The sequence below is a fragment of the Electrophorus electricus genome, unplaced genomic scaffold (genome assembly GCF_041902795.1).
Source record: "Electrophorus electricus isolate QZ-2024a unplaced genomic scaffold, ASM4190279v1 Scaffold58, whole genome shotgun sequence".
Lineage (NCBI taxonomy): Eukaryota > Metazoa > Chordata > Actinopteri > Gymnotiformes > Gymnotidae > Electrophorus > Electrophorus electricus.
This window is the reverse complement of record NW_027658776.1, coordinates 193554-199670: the sequence shown is the minus strand read 5'-3', so window position 1 is coordinate 199670 and position 6117 is coordinate 193554. Positions and strand designations below refer to the sequence as shown.

Below are 6117 nucleotides of genomic sequence, written 5' to 3'. Positions count from 1 at the left end.
CAATGTGATACAAATAGTTAATGAAGTACAAATTCATGAAATTCACATGCTGCTCGTATGTTAAAAGTTATAAATGTAAATGACAATTAATTATTCATACTGTTGTTGGTGGGGAATTCAGTAGATTGACTGATTTAAACAACTCCCAAAGTATTTGCATAACCTGAAACACACATTATGAAGACTTCCATTAAAATTAAGTTGAATTTATTTCAAGATTAGACTAGGAATAGAAAGAAGTACAATGTAAGAAAGAATTAAATAGGTCCTCTGAAAAAGCTGAAATTGTCAGTCATGTAAAGCTTTTACAAGATGAAGCATAATGTCACAGAATGTTAGCCTCCCCTGAGTCATGTGGTTTGGCCTGCCACGTTCAGTGGGAGGGCTGTGTTTGTAACCACACCTGCACCTTGTTCGTCTCAATGTATATAAACCCGTGTTAAAGTGTACAGGGTGTTGGTCATTGTCGGTGTAATGTCTGAATGTAACGTGTTTATGTTAGATGTATTCTTGTGTATCATGTTTGTTTAACTTCATTTGTTTCAGGTCCATGTTTATTGTTTCTAATACGTGAGTGCCGCTGTCATTTATGTTAATAAATGTTCGTCCCAGTCGGTGGAGTCTGTGCGTCCTGCCCCTCGCCCTACGACACTCGGGCCGCCACAAGTAATCACAGTACATTATTTCTTTATTATATTAAACTTTTGTACTGGTGTTAAAGCAGTCCAAATATTATACATTGATTCATATACTAAGTACTAAAAGTGTTATACATTGATTGATGTACTATACATCAACTTTTTTATGGCTACTAAATAAAGGTACAACACTGAGCCTGATAAGTATAAACATTTTAAACAGCTTTTTATCGTTTAGGTTTTTTTTTTTCCTTTTGTGCAAGTCTAAATTAGTCCACTGGGACAATGACACACAAACACTAACACCAACACATCAATGGTCCCTCAATTTAGAGTATTTTTTATTTGAAATGGAGCCGAACTGAGCATGACAACACTGGGATGGAGCAGCGGGTAGGAGAGCCTCATCTTCAGCGTTGCTTGGAGGTGCTCTCCATGGAAGTGATGGCCCAGGGGTGGAAGAATGCCATTCTGGTGGAGAAGGCGGGGTGCCAATGAGACAGGTGTGTCATGCCTGCAGAAGACACTGTCAGAGGCAGATAAGCAGAAGGACAAGGTGAAGTAACATAGCTCAAGGTCCCTACTTAACTGCACCATTTAGAAAACATGCATAACTTAAAGATAGTTGTGAAAGCCTGAAGGTCTACAACAGGCAGTATTGAACTTTTCTAAACTGGATTTATGGGTTTTACATTGCGCAAAGGCTGAACGATTTTTAATTTCGACCTTTTGACAGTGTGTTTACAGTATTTACTTACTGTAGCCCAGTCCTTGAATGAAGTATTTCAAGGCTTCTGCCAGCTTGCCAGGCTATACGGTAAGAACAGGACACAATAGATTACACAGTGCATCACTCAGTTTGAATGCAAGAGCATTATTTTAATGGGTAACGACAGACCTGATCAAGCTGTGGTAGACCTCCACAGTCAGCCATCTTCATGAGGGACAACATGAAGGACAATGTTATTCACCACAAGTTCATCACAAAGTTCTAGATTTATAAGCCCCCAGTGACATATAATGACTTCTGCATTTATAATGAGAGTCAAATAAAAAAAGCAAAACATAACATTTTAAGTATCGCTTTGCTGAGGTTTGAAGGTCACTAACTTTGAGGAGGGTTGTCTTTGAGGGATTCATTTTGGAATTGCAGTCAACCTACGACGGAAAACACAAACATTTGCACGCAGGCTCCCAGGTACATATAGAAGTTTGATTTGAATGCTGGGTTGGATTTTGAATGTTGTTTTTAAACTTCTGCATGTAAAACAAGCTGTACATACCACAGCATCCACCACAGGAGAGTCATCTCCTACCACCAGAAGAGTGTGACACCTACAGCAACAAAACCTTTCAGGCATGTGGTGGCACAGGGGCATTTTACATCAAAAAATAACATGGAATAAGGATAAAAGAGAAACAGTTTCTCACTTACTTTAGAGTCTTTCTACCCAGAGAAGTTCTCTTAATGTTCAGTTTACTTCGTCTGAAAATTGATCAGATCTAATAAGACTGGGAGCTGTTCATATGACAAACAAGTCTAGAAGCAGAGAGCTCAGAAGATTCCATAGAATGCAGATGTCAGTCATACCTGTTGTAGGACTTCATAAAATGCAGAAGGTTGGTCTGGTTAATCCTTTTGCTGATGTTGTGACGGAAGGTCTTTACAAATTCTGCCTTCTTCTTAATCTCCTCCTGCCACGGTGCCATAAAGGAGTCAGTCCAAGACGCAATCAGTCACAAAACATCAAAAGTTGATGTGAATATGAATTTAAATGTCTCTTCCTCTATATGCACAGTCTGCACAGGCACTCGAGACAGAAATGTATAATAAAAAGAATATGTAAAAAAAAAAAAACATTGTTGACCTTTTGATGGACAATAATGTAGGCATCTGGTTCTTTAGTTACGAAAAGGACACAGTCTAAATTCAGGACAGCTCATTTGGAACACTCATCTTTAGTAATAAGGCATTTAACTTTTAAATGTTCTAGTTCAGTGTTTAGTGACCCAGTCCACAGTACACATGAAATGGCCCACATGTTTATTCTAACCCAGCCCAGTACACCTGTACCAGGTGTTCATTTTCCTAATGGCTTGGTTTAGGAGCTAGGATGATGTTGTCAGGAGCTGGGATAGAGGGAAAATGTGGGATGTCAGATGTATCACAAGGACTGGGTTGACAAGTACTGCTCAATAATACATACAATATACATTTCATTTTAGGCGTTTTTTCGTACCTGACCGAACAGGTGGGAGATGACAACACTGGGGGGACCAAGGGCCCAGCTGGAAATCTGTGGAAAGTGTGGGTTGATCTTTAGTGGCTGGAGTACACATAAGCTTTGATCAAATACATTACTTTATTAAAAGAGGCTTCACACTTTTCTAAGGATCCCAAAAGAATAAAAATATAGGGTCGATTGTCACCATATGATTGGCATGAAAGGTTAACTGGAAACTGCAGAAAACTAAGAGTAATATGCTGAGAACTATTTGTTATCACATTGAAAGTTATATGGGTTCAGTGAACAGCCAAGACACAGGGAACAAGACGGTTTAAATACATGAAGTAATAAGAGTTAAACAAGACAGGTGCAAATAATAAGGAGCGGAGAAAATGAAACTAAGGAACGGAACCACAACAAGGAAGTAAAGCAAAACAAAAGACATGAGACAGGGAAACCATAGACATGGACGCTAGGTGGGACCAGCTAAACGACATAATTGTAGAGATACAGGGATCGTGATGTTTAAGCAGGGTGTTAACAGAATGATAATTACTATTGCATTAGACTGTGATACCTTGTATGCTGCCCGGTCTGCCCAGCCCTCTGCCTGAGCATTAATGTTCATCAGGACAAGGCCCTCAACCAAGTCTGGGTACTTCAACTGCAAGACATTTATGCATGAGCAGTCAAAGGGAGATAAACTTTCAGGGCAAAATTACTTACTATATGTCAAACTGTTGTAGTTAAATGAGCAATTAAGAGTCTCCATATTTGGCATTCTTGCACTTTACATTGCACTTAGAAAAAGGTTTGTTTACATGTGCAAGCAGAGGAACAATAGTGAAGTGTCAGTATTCTGGAGAGTTGATGTCTAGCTAGCTTGACAGTGTAATGATTAGGATTATGCTGCAAGTATCAACACTTTGTTACAAAGCAAGAATTTCACCAAGGAGTAATCCTTGTTTGATCATTGTGTTAAAATCTATTGGGAAGAAAGACAGTGCTACAACTCACAGCGAACCGTGTGAGGATGTTTGCTCCTGCTCCAACACCCATTCCAATAACACTCTTAATTCTGTGGAGAGAAAAAAATGTACATAACTTTAAACCATTAAAGCGCAAGGTTTCAGATTAGAACAAGGATTGACAGTTTAATCTCAGAGTAAATGGCTAATCTGCTTCACTCACTTAAAATGCTTGAGCACAATTGGGAGGGTCTCGGAGAGCTTGTCCATTGAGCGATATGTGAATCTACAGGAAAAAATTGCACTGAGTGAGTTATAATTCTAAGGGACGCCACTGATTCTTCAGGATTTGAACCTGCTAAACCTAGCTATGATGTACTGGGAGCCACAGCCATCAATGTAGCATATGAACGCTAAGAAAAAAGTTCATGAAAGAAACCCTGGTGCATGACAAGGCGGTGCCAGCTAGACATGCTGACAGTCAGGGCCTCCAGCTGTTAGTTTAGGTGGGCACCAACACCATGGCATAGAGTCGTCCTGTCTGACTGCCAGGAAGGAGTGGTCTGAGGGCAGATGGAGGGCTATGGAGTAGGTTCTGATAAATATACATTCTGGAAAAAATTGTATGGGGTAGCTGAAGGTCACATTTTAGATTAGATTTAACCTTGGAATATCTTTCAGCCCCTGAAAGAACATTGTGGTATATGGTGCACTCACGCTCACCCTGCAGGGAAGATGCTGGCACCCTCATGTTGCCCAGGAGCGTTGACCTGACACACGGCAAAGTGTCGCATGATTTCCTGCATGTCCTCATCATAGAACAGAATGTCGAAGCAAGTTTTGTCCTCAGACATGCATGCCAGGGTCATTACAACACAACAAATGAAGCTTATGCTAAGTTTTAGACTTTAGAGCAATCAGCTACGTGCCACAAGCAACAGTATCAGAGTCTTACGGTTCATTCCGATGTCATGGTAGGTGAGGATGACCGGTCGGTTATCCCTGGGGATACCTGCCATGGTGCAGCATACAGTGCCAAAGGGGGTCTCCACATTGTCCTCCTATAAGACCCAGGTGGAGTATAAAGGTCTAGGTCTAGATGTATAAGAAAAACCTCTAAAAAGAGGTCCGATTCCACTGCAGTGGTTTTGTGTGTCAGGACATTACTCTGTCACACTTAGAACTACTTCTGTGGAATGAGCCTCTTATCATGAGGAATGTCAATCATTTATTTATTATTTATCATTAACCAAGTTAATTTGTTTACAAAAGATCATGTTTGACTCAGAAGACACATGACAGTGCTTGAAAACATGCTTTATGGGTAAAAGCTTTAGCCTATTGAAACATCTGTGAAAAGGTAGTGCTACTTACCACAACTTGACCCCAAAATGCCCCCTTAAAATCCTTCAGACAAAACACAGAGAAAAATAGATTTTGGAGTGGTAACATTTCATTCTGGATGTGAAAAGATCCATCCCATAGACTTTATTCTATTAACAGTACTCAATGTCTGAAAATACAGCCTTATCTTACCGGACACAATGGGTCCATACAAAAGGCATCATCAGATGTTACTTCATCATCCTCCAATAGAGGGTTATAGAGGGTCTGGGGGTTAAGAAGCAAAAATTCTCAGTACAAAGTTAGATAAAACTTGGTTGTAAGGTAGTATTAAACAAGTATTCTCTTTTTAAAACATTTGCCCAACCTACCCTTTTTGCCATTATCCCAAAAGTTGACGAGCAAATATTCCTCGCTAAATCGATTCCCTGTCTGAATACTGTCTGCATTTACAGGTGGCGTGTCCGGGATCGGCAGCAGGCGGTGGAAGAAGCTGCGACCCACACTGAGCCCAGCGACCGTGAGTTAGCTAACTAACCAAGCTAGCGAAGAACGGACTATTGTATTTGAAAGTCAGGCCAGCTAACTACATAAGTTATCTAGCTAACTAGCTGCCGTAGCTTGATTCCTCGCAGAACTAACTACTATATGACGCTGGCTAGTTGCTTAGCTTAGCTTAGCTTAGCTAACGCTAGCTTGTTCGTCTGTTTTAATCACACTCTTCTACGACTTTTGTAACATCACCTTCCGCCGTCATGGATACAACATAATGTTTCTCTTCGGTCAGACCCCGTCTATTTAATAACTAAATTTAGCATAAAGGGTTTTTTTTGTTTGCATTTTATTGTTTCTAAGGCAACGGATTGCTGCAGTAACAAAAAAGAAATTCAGCTTCTTAGCTAGCGCTAACTAATTTACCCTTTTAACGGCTAATATTTA

At 40.1% G+C, this 6117-nt stretch overlaps 1 pseudogene; it reads right to left on the bottom strand.

The window, feature by feature from the left end:
• Positions 1-718: 718 nt before the first annotated feature.
• On the bottom strand, positions 719-5561 carry LOC145656197 (protein NDRG1-like; annotated as a pseudogene).
• Between the last annotated feature and the right edge of the window lie 556 nt (positions 5562-6117).